Source organism: Corvus moneduloides, chromosome 3, assembly GCF_009650955.1.
Source record: "Corvus moneduloides isolate bCorMon1 chromosome 3, bCorMon1.pri, whole genome shotgun sequence".
NCBI lineage: Eukaryota > Metazoa > Chordata > Aves > Passeriformes > Corvidae > Corvus > Corvus moneduloides.
This window is the reverse complement of record NC_045478.1, coordinates 57716307-57730379: the sequence shown is the minus strand read 5'-3', so window position 1 is coordinate 57730379 and position 14073 is coordinate 57716307. Positions and strand designations below refer to the sequence as shown.

Below are 14073 nucleotides of genomic sequence, written 5' to 3'. Positions count from 1 at the left end.
TGTAATTTATTTAAACTAAACTAGAAAAAAAGATCACCTACATTTATAGTTGTGGTCCTTCTTTTTTTAACTGCATATAAAATTATGACTGGCTTCTATGGAAGTTTTAAATGTGCAAGGAATACAAAATGATATTAAAGGATATGGGCCATTTACTTAAGAGTTTGACTCGATGATCCTTGTGGGTGCCTTCCAACTTAGAATATTCTGTGAATTTGTGAATCTGTGATATTAAGTTGCTCCTCTCACAAGAAATAGTATTATGAATACCAAATAACTACACTGGCGATGAGATCTCTTGAATTTTGAGAACATAAATTTACTTGTGTCCTCTCAGCATGGAGCAAAGGTAGGTCTTTTCATTGAATTTCTAATTGTTTAAGCTTTCCAAGACTTCCCACATCATTGCCAAAGTGTTTTACCATTCCACATTTATGGAATGTAATCTCAATTCTGATACATTACTGAAAAATAGTAAGTCAGGTATGATGGCTAAGTCACTAAAATCAAGATGGCTGCATGAAGTCCTAATTACTGACATGAATTGCAAAATTTGCACTGACTTATACAAGGACAGAACCTCACCTGTGAATTAAAAGATTATTGTGTGGATATTCTGAAGCACTCCCTTCACACACACTACCATAATTTGGAAGCTACACAAATGTGAGGAACACCACATAGAAAATGAGAAAAGGTAGCATGCAAGAAGAAAATTTTTCTAACAGTGCTAGCTTTCCAAAATAAAATATTATTTCTAGACAATATCCAGCAACCTATGCACTAACTCAGCCTTCTGAATTTTTAGTTGCCCAGGCTCAGTACCCCAGAAGTGACTGAAAAAATGGAACAATATGGAGAATTGTTTAGATGTGAATATAAATAGCTTTTAGCTTTCTTAACAAAATCTTAAGCAAGCAAAACTAGTTCTAGGTCAAACAACATTTTTTTTCTGTGTGTCATTACCAGTTTAGAAAGTTACTTTACAGAGCAAATTTTGACTAAATACATCCTTTTGTGAGGGGAAAATAAAGTTTCACTTTCCAAACACTCAAAAAATATTTTGGTTGTTTCAACTTTTGTTTTCAATTTTTATTACTTTAGCCAAACCCATCTGCTGAATGGTATGCATGCCCATACAGGGATCGTGAGTTTTTTAATCTGTACTGCATCTTCTGCAAACAGATATAGTTAGCAAAACTGCTGTTCTGATATACCCGTAGTATATCCTCAATTTTAGCTCCACCCTATTTAGAATTTTCGACAATGGTTAAATAAAAACACGCTGAAAAGAAACTTTACAGCAACTCTTCTTTCATATTATTGTCAATACTGAGTTGGAATGAAATGCTTTACACGTAAAAGTGATTTCTTTAACCAAAATATTTCAGGTACAGAATGAGTCATAAATCACACAACTTCTATCAAAAGAAAGAAACACTTCACATAGAACTGAAATACATCTGATTAAAAAAATACATGTTTTTATAAAATGTGATTCTGATCTCCACAAATTATGCTGCTTGTAAGAAACTTTCAAACAATACTCAGACCATTTTTAGATTCATACATTACCAGCTGTCACAGACTGCAGCCAGCCTTGCCCCCTGAGGTTTTCCAAATTCTTGTCTTTGCTACAGAACATCCTACAAGCTTGCCAAGAGCTAAAAAGCCACTGCCCAAATAGAGTAGATTTATTAGAAAAGCTGAAGATGTTTATTGCAACGACCAGTTATTTTCCCTTAAATATCCCATTGTTCTCTCACTGAAATGTACTCTTGGTTGCCAAAACTTTTACATATTCCTGCTTGCTGGGTTTTATGAAGAACCGACTTTTAAACAGTAGCTGCAACGCTCTTTTAAATCAGGAAGCTCCACCAAATGGATATTCTCTAAGGGTGATGGAGTTTCTGAACTTTATCTTCACTACAATATTTTGTCAGACAACACAGTACTTACTCTTTATAGAAGCTCAGTCAGGAGAACTTCCTAGCAGGATATTAATCACATTTTTACTATCCTGTTGCATCCTCCTCTCTGCCAGGCAAAAGACCACACATATCCTTCCAACTGCTGCCTGGGGACTTCTGAGCAACATTCATTATACTTTCATTGAAGTGACCCCTTTGTCCTCTTTTTAGGGCTCCCTGCCTGGTACCACACATAGGAAGATAAGCAAAGAAACAGAACAGATGGCAGCAACAGATGCCATTGCTCATCATAGGTGAAAGGTCATGGCTAAATTCACCATCCCACAACTCCCATGTTTCCCTCAGTCCCCCCACCACACATATTGTCACAAATACATCATCAGGAGAGGAAGCTGGTTACACTGCATCCTCAGGCCTACACATGAATCTTCCAACTCACAGCAAGGCCAACACCTCGATGAAGCTTTGAATCCATGTTTAGAATTTAAACACAGCTAATTAAAATAAAACCAAACTTTCAAATATTTTCTACTCCTTGTTTTACTTGTTGCAGGAACAACTGAGAGCAACTAGAAAAACGACACACATATTTTTTTCTAAACTTTGTGTATTTGCCAACATTTTTGTACAGCAGGTTTCTCTTTTTAATGTGGTCAATTAGACTGTTATTTTTAAGAGGTTTATTATAAAGCAATATAGAAAATAGAAATAAATGTGTTAACAAATTCAGGAGTACTCAGAAGCCTAGCATTTGAAACTCACATTAGGCACTGATTTCTACTGTACATTGTCTCCATTACTACTCTTTAATACACAGATAACACATATTTAAGCTAAAAGCACTTTAGAACTATTTGCACTGTCCTAACAGCCAGCCACAAAACTGGAAATGAAAAATAAAATATGTATGTCTTCTGGGAAAAGTCTTCAAGAATACTGCATGATGCCACCAGCCAAAAGGCAAATACCAAATTCCAGTTTCCAGTCAAAATGCCTAGGAAAGACTAAAAGCAAAGAAGAGGGCAAGCCTTAGCAGCCGTAGTTCACCAAGTAAAATATTCATATCCTAAATCAGGGATTTTCAAACATCTGATGTTTGTAGAAACCTAAAAAATTTTCAGTGCAACCTCCTGTAGAATTTATACAAACTTTTTTCCTCATCTTCTGTAAGTGTCTTAGAAGTTGTTCACAGACCCACCCCCATTAACTTTCCATGAATTCCAAAGATCACATGTCAAAAGCCACAGTTAGAAATTCAGCAGCCAAATGAACCATCTTTTAAAGCTGAAAATAAATAGATTTAGAAGACAAATTTGTGAGAAAAAATTAAAGTGGGGGAAAAAAAGAAACCAAAATTAAAAAACACATACACAAAATTTCTTTACTGCATGTCAGAACGTCCAGCAAACTTAATTTCTCAAGGCCAAATCCAATTGTCTTCATCCCACAGTAAGGTCAGATCTCCAAATCTCTTGTAGCCTTAATGGACTGGTACTGAAAGTCAATGGCAAGTCTCATGTCAGCTCCAGAAAGCAAAACTGGGAGTGGTCAAATCTCCATCACCATTATGTCTCCATCAAGTAACTCCTTAAATCTTCATGTCTGTTATATTAACAGCCAAATGTCTTAAACAGGAACACCTGAGCTATGAAGCAGATCTTCCACAGATGGGTCCAGATCCTTCATGCTGACTCTGACTGAATACTGCACTCCTTACATTCCCTCCTAGGAAATCTTCTGCAGTTCCCAAGATAGCTGATTTCCTTCAGCCAGAAGCTGTTCCATACACATGTAACTGTGGGAAGTGCTATGACAAATTAGGATCTCTGCAGTGTAAAAGTAAGTATACCTGACCAGAAAAAAATAAAATAAGAAAGTAAAAGAAAACAGAAGCAGCAAAAAGCTCAGTATGAAGCTTTTACTCATAGGAAGAAAGTATCCATACAATAATCTTGGATTAGCCCTAAAACCTAGAAATAAATTAGATGTCTGTCTCTGAAAACATTTGTTTTCCTGGTGCTCACTGAACTTTTGAAATATAGTTACTTTTGCACAAATCTTCATATTGTTCACTTATTCAATTCATCTGTGTTGGTGATAAAGCCATCATAACTTATCATTTTCTATAGTCTCAGAATTCAACATTCCACTCCATAAATGTCAAATTGGAAAACACTTAGGCAACAAAGTGAAAACTCCCTGAATACTGTTTATCAAAATAGTAGGATCTGAAAATGAATTCAAATACAGAGCATCTGCTGCTGTGCTGCCATAAAAGTTCACAGCTGCATTACCAGACATGTGGTCTACACTGTCTCAGGATATCTGCTGAGATGGGGAAAAAGAACTCCAGCCCAACAACGGAAGACAGGCTAAAAAAACTTCCCCCTGTAATAAAGAAATTAAGACAGACAAAGCATCAACCTCGAGTTGAAATGCAGCCATGTTCTTGAACACAGGACAGAGATTTGCTGCCTGTAGTTGCAGCCATTCTTGCCATAATCAGTACTTTGCTGGCTGGATGAGATGCTGTTGCTGTGACTCATCTGGGATATCACCATGCTGCAGGAGAAATCCTGCTGTGAACTACAGTCTGTTCAATGTAGGAGTATTACAGTAGCTCACAGAAATTGTTCTGGGGCACTTACAGATGCCAAGATGCATTACTTCTTCTATTACAAACAGTTCAAGTGGAACAGACTGGAACTACTCATTTGAGTAAGATTTTATTTACTGTTGGTACACACAAAAGAGTTGGGTTTTAGCATCTCTTAACAAAAATGCAATTCTAACACATAGTACACTGCAGATTATAAAATCCTTGAGGAGGCTTGAGCATATGCAAACATACACTACTGCAAGCCCCACTAACTCTCTCTGCACTTGGGTCTGTCTGCCTCTAGCTCCTCTGCATCCTATCTCCACTACATGCTTTCCTCATACACTTTCCTCAACCTTTCTCACTTTTTTCCTATTTAGGAAACAATTTGGGATTTCAGTTTTACTGGAAGGATTGTAAGATCTGTGATAGAGATCTGTTATGTCAAAAATTCTAGGAGCTGGCACCAACCAGATTTTCAGACTAGTGCAATGTTTCCCACATTATCTCTGTACAATAGGCAACTGAAAATCCAGGACACAAAACAAAAACATTAAAAAACACACCAAAATCTCTAATGAAGATTAAGAAACATACAGATAAGTTATGTTTACAAAGCTAGGTAAACAGTGACTGGAGCTCTTACCAATTAAGATGTTCCAGCTCCAGCTCAGCAGGGTTGAGTGTTGCTACTAAGGGAAGTGTGCTTTGCCCTGCTGCATCCGACTCCAAAACTTCTCAGTTCAGTCTTGCAGTGCCCTTGTGGAACAGCAGAATCAGATGCGCCAGGGCCAAAGTTAACGCAAGTTGCAATGGAACATGCAAACACCTTGCTAATCTTCATTAGTGATTTATGCTTATATGTGAAAATATGACCTGTAGCAACCAAGGACGTGTCGTGTTCACACCTGCTGTTCAGAAATGGAGGGAAGCCTTTGGCAAGCACAGGGATGGGAAGCTGCAGGACTAACATCTTAGACCACCACTGCAAAACCTGCCATTGAACTGGGATCAGAGACTAGGAACACTGTCTAACTAGCCAGAAAGCTGCCCAGCTTTTGGGTAGGCTGAGTACAGAGTATGGATCTCAAGCTGTCACCCTTACCAATACCACAGCCTGTTTGTGTAGGGGATGTGGAAAGTACCAGCTTCATTAACTTTATCCAATCAAGGACCTCTTCAATACAAATGGGAATAGTAATCTGAGGGGAAGTGATAAACAAAAGCACAGGGATGCAAACTGTTAGACAAGGGATAAACAGAGACAATGCCAAAAATCTCCAGATACTAATTGATGGACCACTAAGAAACTGAGGGGTGTGCATGAGGTGTGCCTGTGTATTCACTCACAATTCTCAAGTTGAACTAGTCATTGAGTGGCTCTGGGACCTGGCAGGGGTATCAGGAGGTTCATGTGGGTATTTGGGGGGATCCCCAAGTGTGGAGTACCTGTGGAACAAGTGTGTGAGTGCATGTCTATTTGCAAGGGTAAGGGGTATTTGCAAGGGTGGGTAAGGGGATTCAGGCAGGAGGGCTGGGCAGAGAGAGGGGCCACAGCAGTGCTTGGGGGATCCACAAAAGTGCATGTACTTTCACTATTGAATGTCAATCCTTACCAGTCGAAGAGGAGGACAGGAACATGGCTGTAACACCACTCCTGAAAGCGTTGTGTGTGGATGCTGCTGGAGACAGTACCTTGTCTCTGGCAGCCTGAGTAGCCAGCCATGCACACGTCCTCTCTCTGTGTGTGTGTGTGTGTCTCTCTGGGGTACTTGTTTAGCTTTGCTACTGGTTGAACCTGTAAATAGGAAAGCAGCTGCTGTGTCCATCGTCTGGGAAGGACACCTCTAGGTTTTAAGGCACTTCAGACTGGGCTCCAGCAGCCAGGAAAAACTGTCAGGCTCTGAAGCTGCTGGATGGAACAGCTGCTCGTAACATCCCATAACTGTTTGCTTAAAGCTGATATATAGATGGCCTGCAATACTACAATCATATGAACATTGGCTAAGTAACAGCCCTTCTTTTCATGACCCATACTACCAGCTTCCCATTAAGAAAAAAATTTAATTCACATTGATAGTCTTAGCTCACTGCTCCTGGAAGACTGCTGAGGATTTTGGACTAAAATACAAAAGCAATACATCTTATCCCTCCCAGCAGAAAGAGAGCGGTAAGTAAAAGTATGCCATAAAAATGAAGATAAGCACATACTTTGTTTAGTCACCTAGTTATAGGAGGGTTACATGAACTAACCTTTAGTTGAGAAAAAAAGTTGGAAAGGAAGAGGTATGGAAGCCATCAAATTATAGGGTTAACTTTCTTCTCCATGCTTTCTGCCTATGCTTCACCTCTATGTCCCCATGCTCTGCATAATTTTCAAGTCATTTGTCTTATCAATTAGACATCTTAATGCCTATATGTGCTTCAAAAGCATATACCAAGACAAAAGGTTAAATCTTAAGTTCAAGCAACAGGAGGTTGCCATCAGTTTAAATGGGATTAGAATGCTATTTGTAATTCAGAATTATTATTTCTATTCTCAGTAATTCTTGATGCGTGCCTTGATGCTTTTCAAAATAAGTGCTGCTATGGTTTATAATTTATATGCTTAGGAGTCTTTGGAGGTGTTCTCAAATCTTAAGAGATCAGATCTTGTTTTTCATTCTTAAACATTCATGCTTCAGTATTAAAGTGGCTTATTAAACAATATGACCATCATTATTGTGGAACTTGAAAAGGTTGATCTTTTTATAACCTTAAAAAGTAAAAGAATCATTTTAATATACCCACAGGAATTATGGGAACTTAAATTGTTATTTCTATAGTGACAAAAGTATGCTTTATGTCTATAAATTTAGCATAAACTTCTACAGAGACCCTGATTTGTAAACATCTGCTTATCTGCACTTTCTTCTTAATTTTAGAATCACAAAAATTTCACAGCAAATTCATCAGAGTTATTGCATCTTGTAAGCAAAATAACATTATAATCTTACAAGTTGGATGCAGAATTTGTTCAGAAATAAAATGCCTTTATTGCACCTAAATCCTGGAATTCCCTCCATTAAAATCAGTGTGATTTTTCATGTGACGATCGGCTGCTAAAACTGGCAAAAATCTGTGGGGCTGAGGCCAGAGTACCATAGCTTTTCATTTTGTTGCTTGGCAGTTAGGGAAAAATTGTCATTCCACAGAAACTGGCAGATCTAATCATATGTGTAATTTCATATGGTTTTGCTTATCAAAGAAACACATAAGCGGTATGATTTTCTAGGCTTGTATTTTAGTTTATTTGTAGGACTGACACTTTGAATAACCATAAGGAATAGGATACACGTGGCCAAAAAAGTGGAAAAATTATTTTTATAAGTTTTCCTGCTGTGTAAAATTTCTTCAATTTTTAGTTTATGAAAATAGTTCAGCTCTGAAGTTTTTAGCAGCAGTAACACACACAGTAAAAACATCACCTATGAGCTCCTTTCAGCATCACAGACTATAAAAATAAAGCACAGTAGTCCACATCTCAAAAGAGAATCATAGAATACCCTGAGTTGGAGGGGACCCACAAGGATCATTGAGTCCAGCCCCTGACCCACCACAGGACCATCCCCAACAGTCACATCATGGGCCAAGAGAGCGTAGTCCAAACGCTTCTCGAATTCCGTCAGGCTTGGTACTGTGACCTGGGGAGCCTGTTCCAGTGCTCAAACACCCGCTGAGGTTTTACCCTTTCCTAATATCCAGCCTAAACCTCCCCCGACACACTTCAGGCCACTCCCTCGGGTCCTGTCACTGGGCACCAAAGAGAAGAGATCAGTACTTCCCCTATTACACCTTTAGTGTACTAATTTTCCTTGCCTCTTTATACTTCTTATTTTCCTAGTAAGTTCAATTAAAAAATTGCCTTTGCCTCACCTAACTGGTGACTGTAGAGAACAAGCCTCTTCTTTCCTGCAGGCACATCTGAGTAGATGCTTCCAGCAAATGTAATACTACCTTCGCTTCCCTGAACTTTCCCTAGATTTTAATTTTCTGTTACGGTGCATCAATTATCCTGAGGAATTCTTCATATTAAAATTAATTGAAAGGTGCATTCAGCAGCTTATTTTCATGCTCAGCAAGCTGACTGCAGTTAAGTATGCTATGACCACAGAGAAAAATATTTTCTCTGAATATCTTTTTAATCTACGCCTCCCATGTGCTTCTGTACTCTAAAAGCCTTATTTTGGCTTGCTCCCAGTGTTCTCTTGAAACAAAGCCTGGTCTGTCTGTGGTAGATCACTTGTCCGTATGTTACCACACGTGTTCGCATCCGAGAAATAGGGTTGGTTACTTCCTCACTTCCGTAGAGGAACCAGGAAAACTCATGTTTTATCGAAGTCACTCCAAGATGTTGACTATCAGAATGGTATTCTGACATTTATAGATAATGCCTACCCTTGCCTCCTCTTCCTTCAAAAACTGTTTCAGAGTGACAGTAAAGACTTTATCCAAAGCAACCTTATGACAAAGCAAGGACTGAAGTCCACTACATGTGTTCAGCATAAAGTAGACCACAGGAAAAAAAATATGCAAACAAGTAAAACAAGACTACATTACAGGGAGAATAAGGATTGTATGAAAATACTAACTCGCTTTAGATTCTCACTGATTTCCTTAGCTCTCTATACTTCTCTTCATCTTTTATTTCATAAGTCACTCATTTGTTCCAAGACCTTGAAAGTTTTACTCAGCCCAGCACTGGACAGATTTTTGGTAGAGATAAATCATAATAATTAGTACCCTTAAATCATCAAGAAGCTGAACTAAGTTAATGTATGGTGTAACTACACGGTGTACAGGTTTTACAGAAGTAGAAAAGAAATAAAATGTATCTTTTGTTCAGTATACATGTACTAATGGATAGTGTACATGTGTATTAGTACAGATGTACTAATATTCAGTGAGTGTTTATTTTCAGCAAATAAAAAGTGACTAAATTATTACTTCCAGATAAAACAAGAGGCTTTACAGATACATCTAGCATGTATTATTAAATATTTGCTTTTACAACATTAATAGCACTTTTACAACAATCCTTGGATACTCTTTGTTGTCCAGCCTTTGAAGAGACACCCAGGATCTTTTCTGCAGACCATAAAGAGTCTTTTCCCCTTTTATGATCAGCCAGAATTGCAGCCACTGGGCATACTAACACCATGCAACCAAGTGCAGTAAACTGAACTCTGAGCTACAGATAACAAAATCCAAACCAAAGCACCATGCAACAGTGCTTGCTTAGGGCTTGAAAGCAGAGCAGCACCTCCTGCTGCCTTGGATGCAACATCATTTTCTTTTCCTTTTTGCAGAGGTGCTGTTTTCCCCAGACGGCTTGGTGCTGCTTAAGCAGGTAACAAAATCTCTGACACTGCAATGTGCAGATACAGTCAACTTTGTGTTGAACAGCTCATTATTAGCTGAAGGGCTCTCATGAAAACGAATAGCCCTGCCCTTCAGGCACTGGTACCAAGGATTGCCGTTTGTCTGAGGAAGTTGCATCCTAGAGAAAGTACAAGAGAAAATTAGTCCTCGTGTCTGTCCTCGCATTTTGAGAGCCAGTACTTCTTTTTCTCCACATTCATCTGAACAGAGTTATCTTTTAGCATAACTGTGTGTGGCTGACAGAGCCCAATTTCTAATGAACACATATGATTAATTGGAATATGAGATGTACAGTTCTAGGGGAAGATCTTTTTGAAAGGTCCACTGCAGACCACTTATTATTTTGCAATGATTTGACATCAAATCATTCCCATTAGATTTTGGGGAAGTGTATTAATAGAGTCAAACTATCTCTGGCTGCAAGGACTTGTCATTCACTGACAGATAAATGATGGACTAGAGTATACAACTGTCAAAGTATTTAAATCATGTGCTATGATACAAATTCTTAGATTATCAGGAAACCTACAGAAAAGTAGACCATGAATGTATACTTTTTAATCATTATGAAAAATTTTTATGTCTGCATAGTAAGGCTGGTTGATGTCCTCTTGGTAAAATCTCCCACTTTCTCTGCCATCAGCATCTCAATTTAAAACGTAATCATTGTTAATGATCACTACAGTCAGACATACTCCAGATGAAGAGCTTTCACAGTTAAAGTCAAACTGAGCATAATGAAACCTCCCATAGTTCACTGAAAAAAAAATGCATCCAGAGTATGACTCACCTTTCTTTCCCTAAGAATTATAATGAAGAAACAGTTACGAAAATCTGTCATTCTTTGGTAATTCTTGTATTTTCCCAACTGATATTTTTCAAGATTATCCACCAAAGATACTGAGCTTCCTCTGTATTTTCCTTGTACCTCACTCTCCACTGACACCTTTGGTATACAGGAAAGATTAAATTTAGAACTAACTAGATAGCTGTAGATGTAAGTTATTTCCAAATATTTTGCTTTAAAAGATAGTCTGAGCCTGCAATTGATACTGCTTAAAACTGAGTGCAAGAATGAACCATGACAGCTTGACAGAATCTAGTCCAGCAGTTCCAGCAGATTCTGTCACAGACCACAAGAATTTATAAGCTAATTATTGTAAATGGCCCTGCCTCTCTCCTTTCCTGTGATACATTGTATTCTGTATCATTGCAAGGAAATAGTTTCCGTTTCCAAGTCCACTTAAAATGCCAAGTTAACCAGTTACCTGGTTACTTTTTTTTGTAAATTCGTCTTTGCAATTTTGCCAGAATTTAATAGCTTAGGCCTTTTATGAAACTGCACCTGATGTTTTTGTGAAAACTTCACCAAAAACTGGTTGCTTGACTGCTAAATGAGATTGGGGAAAAATACATAGCAACAGTGACATTCATATTTTGAACTGCTTATTTGAAAATCTGAAACTTCTTACATACACATAAATTCTATGCCGATTGTTGGTATAACTGGGACATGAGTTCTGTTATCTGTTCAGGCTCAACAATAACATGAAAGAACAGGACACAGACACACACACACAGAGAATAATGATCTATTCTGCACAAAATTGTAAAATGCCATTCAAAGAAAAATATACCACAAAACCTCTCTTTATGCAACACAAATTTTGCAGGCTAACACCTCAGTTCTCCGTTATTAACCAAGACACCATATTTAAGAATGGGGATAATTCTGAATATTTCACATACTATTCTGTCAATCTTTCTCATATCAATGATTTTTCTTGTAAAAAAGAGTAAGTCAGAAAGAACTGCACAATCATATTAAGTTGAGCTCAGTTATAGACTCTGCAAACACAAAGGATTTGTTGAAGTCCAAGAGTTTTGGGTAGCAAATGAGAATTTTAGAATAAGCAAGATATTGATGTTATTTAATTTTGCATATGAAATCCTGGTTCCACTGAAATTACCAGACAAACTCTCAATGATTCTTTGAGACCACCACATCATGGGCTGCTTTGTGACATGAAGTGAGAAATCTTACCCACACTTTGGTCTAACCTTGCAAACATACTAGCAACACAGTAACTGTCTATAGTATTCTCAGTAAGTGCTACTGCAACCTTTTTCAAAAACTTGTTAATTATCCCATAAACAAGCCAAACCAATCTCTTCACCAACAGTGTGTTGGGTAATTTTTACCTTCTTTGTTAAAATAGCCAAAGCATTATTTTGCTTATGAAAATATGGATTCCTCCTTACACTGTTTATTTGAGATAGCATTTGCATGAGATACTAGAGGGATTAAGTATGCTCAAAAATCATATTTCATTCATAGTTAGCCAGATCACATTGTCAACTATTTTATTTCTGTTCAGGAAAAACTGTCTAACCTTCCTTCTCTCAGGTCTACTGGTGGGGCAGTCCAATACCTCACCAAGAACAAAACACAAATGTCATAATGCCCTTCTTTCAAAAATATGATCTATCCTCATCAATTCCTTGGACAGACTCTCCAAATCCCACACTTGAGGCTTAACAGTGGACAAGAGTAACTGAGACTCAGCCAACAGGAGTTGCCTGTAAGGCAATGATGTGTCTGCAGAATGTTCTTTCTACTTAGACACATTTGTTTCATTCACTACACTGAGCATGTGCAATATAAACTTCAGCAAGGAGGCGCATGCTGGAGATCAACATTATCTCCAACATGTATTTATCCATACAGTTGGAGAGAGTTGCCTAAAATAAACAGCCGGGCCATTATGTTTGTCTACATAACAAGCTTACATTATACAGTTCAAAATAATAGCTTTGATGGAATTTAAATCCCTCTAGAGAAAAGCACTATTTAGCCACAAACTTACAACTGACTGTTCAGCTGAAAAAAATATGTATATGTATGGATATTTTAGGCCAGAAAAGACCATTTTCTTGTGCATACATAAGCAAGGAAATTCAGTTCTGATTTCTGTATCAAGTCTATAACTCCTCCATGAATTACTTGTTTCAGATAGATAGTCTTGGTTTCAATAGAGACAACTCGGCTCTTAGGAGATACTTTAACTCATTCTTTTCATGGTTAGAAATGTTTCCAATTTCAATTGTTATTTTATTTGCAGTTTCAATATTCTGATTTCCAATACATTTTGGTGCATGACGTCTTCTAGGATTAATGACTCTGCTCAGGTGCCAACATTCACAGAGCTCTTTCCACTCACGGTATATAATACTGACTTGATTTTACATAGCACCTGTCATTCAAATGTCTCAAAAAATTCTCACAAGTGTGTAAGAATGGCAAACTTCCTACAGAAATATCCCCGTTTTGCAGCCAGGCAAACTGAAAGAAAAGACACTAAAGATAATATTCACCAAAGGAATTAAAATAACATGGGAACAAGGTGTCTATGCATTTCTGGGAAGGCAGGGTCAGACAAGCTCTCCAAAGTCACAGGCCAACTCTGGCAAAGCCAGGAACAAACCCCTCATTGTCAAGATTCTTATGCCTGTGCTTCCACAACAAGACAATTGTGACCTGAATATATTATTTCTAGATACTGTTGTATGAAGTTCAGGTGTACAACTCTGTATTTGAAACAGCTCAGAAATACACTACAGATTTAATACTGATGCTTCAATTACAGCAACAGTACAAACTGTCCAGCACAGGAATGCAACAGCTTTTACACCATTTAAGCAACTGGCTGCTCTTACCCCTCTTCATACAACGAGACACTTTAAGCCTAATGAATGACAAATACCAATACTCACAGCAAGCCCAAATTTGCCTTGGCAGCTGCTGCAACTCTGACCTGTGGCAGAGAAAATGAAGACCTCAGCCTGGCCGTTCAGTCCCCAGCGACTATGTGTCAATGGAAGCGTGCACACTCAGTCACTTCTTTGCACATCTGAACCTGGGAGGAAGGTTTTCTTCTGGATCAATGAATACTGCTGAGTAGATGAAAGAACGTAATAGGTTCTCTCCAAAATGCAGCCAATAGCTGTCAGAGTGTATTCTGAGAGGAGCTTTATTAGGCATAGACCTCTTACTCTCACAGCCTTATGTCATACAAAGCAGCAGGTCAGATCACGGAAAACTAATGTTTCCAACCACAGGAA

The 14073-nt window shown here is 38.0% G+C and overlaps 1 protein-coding gene across 4 annotated transcripts in view; it reads right to left on the bottom strand.

Moving 5' to 3' along the window:
• TMEM200A (transmembrane protein 200A) overlaps window positions 1-14073 on the bottom strand; it is a 52844-nt gene that overhangs the window by 25660 nt on the left and 13111 nt on the right. Inside the window, exon 1 of one of the 4 annotated variants that reach the window (XM_032101719.1) lies at window positions 3302-3808. The exons of the other annotated variants lie outside the window; for them this stretch is intronic. The gene's annotated coding sequence lies outside the window, so the exon portion shown is untranslated. Of the gene's footprint in view, window positions 1-3301; window positions 3809-14073 lie in introns of those variants that run through there. 4 annotated transcript variants of the gene reach the window in all.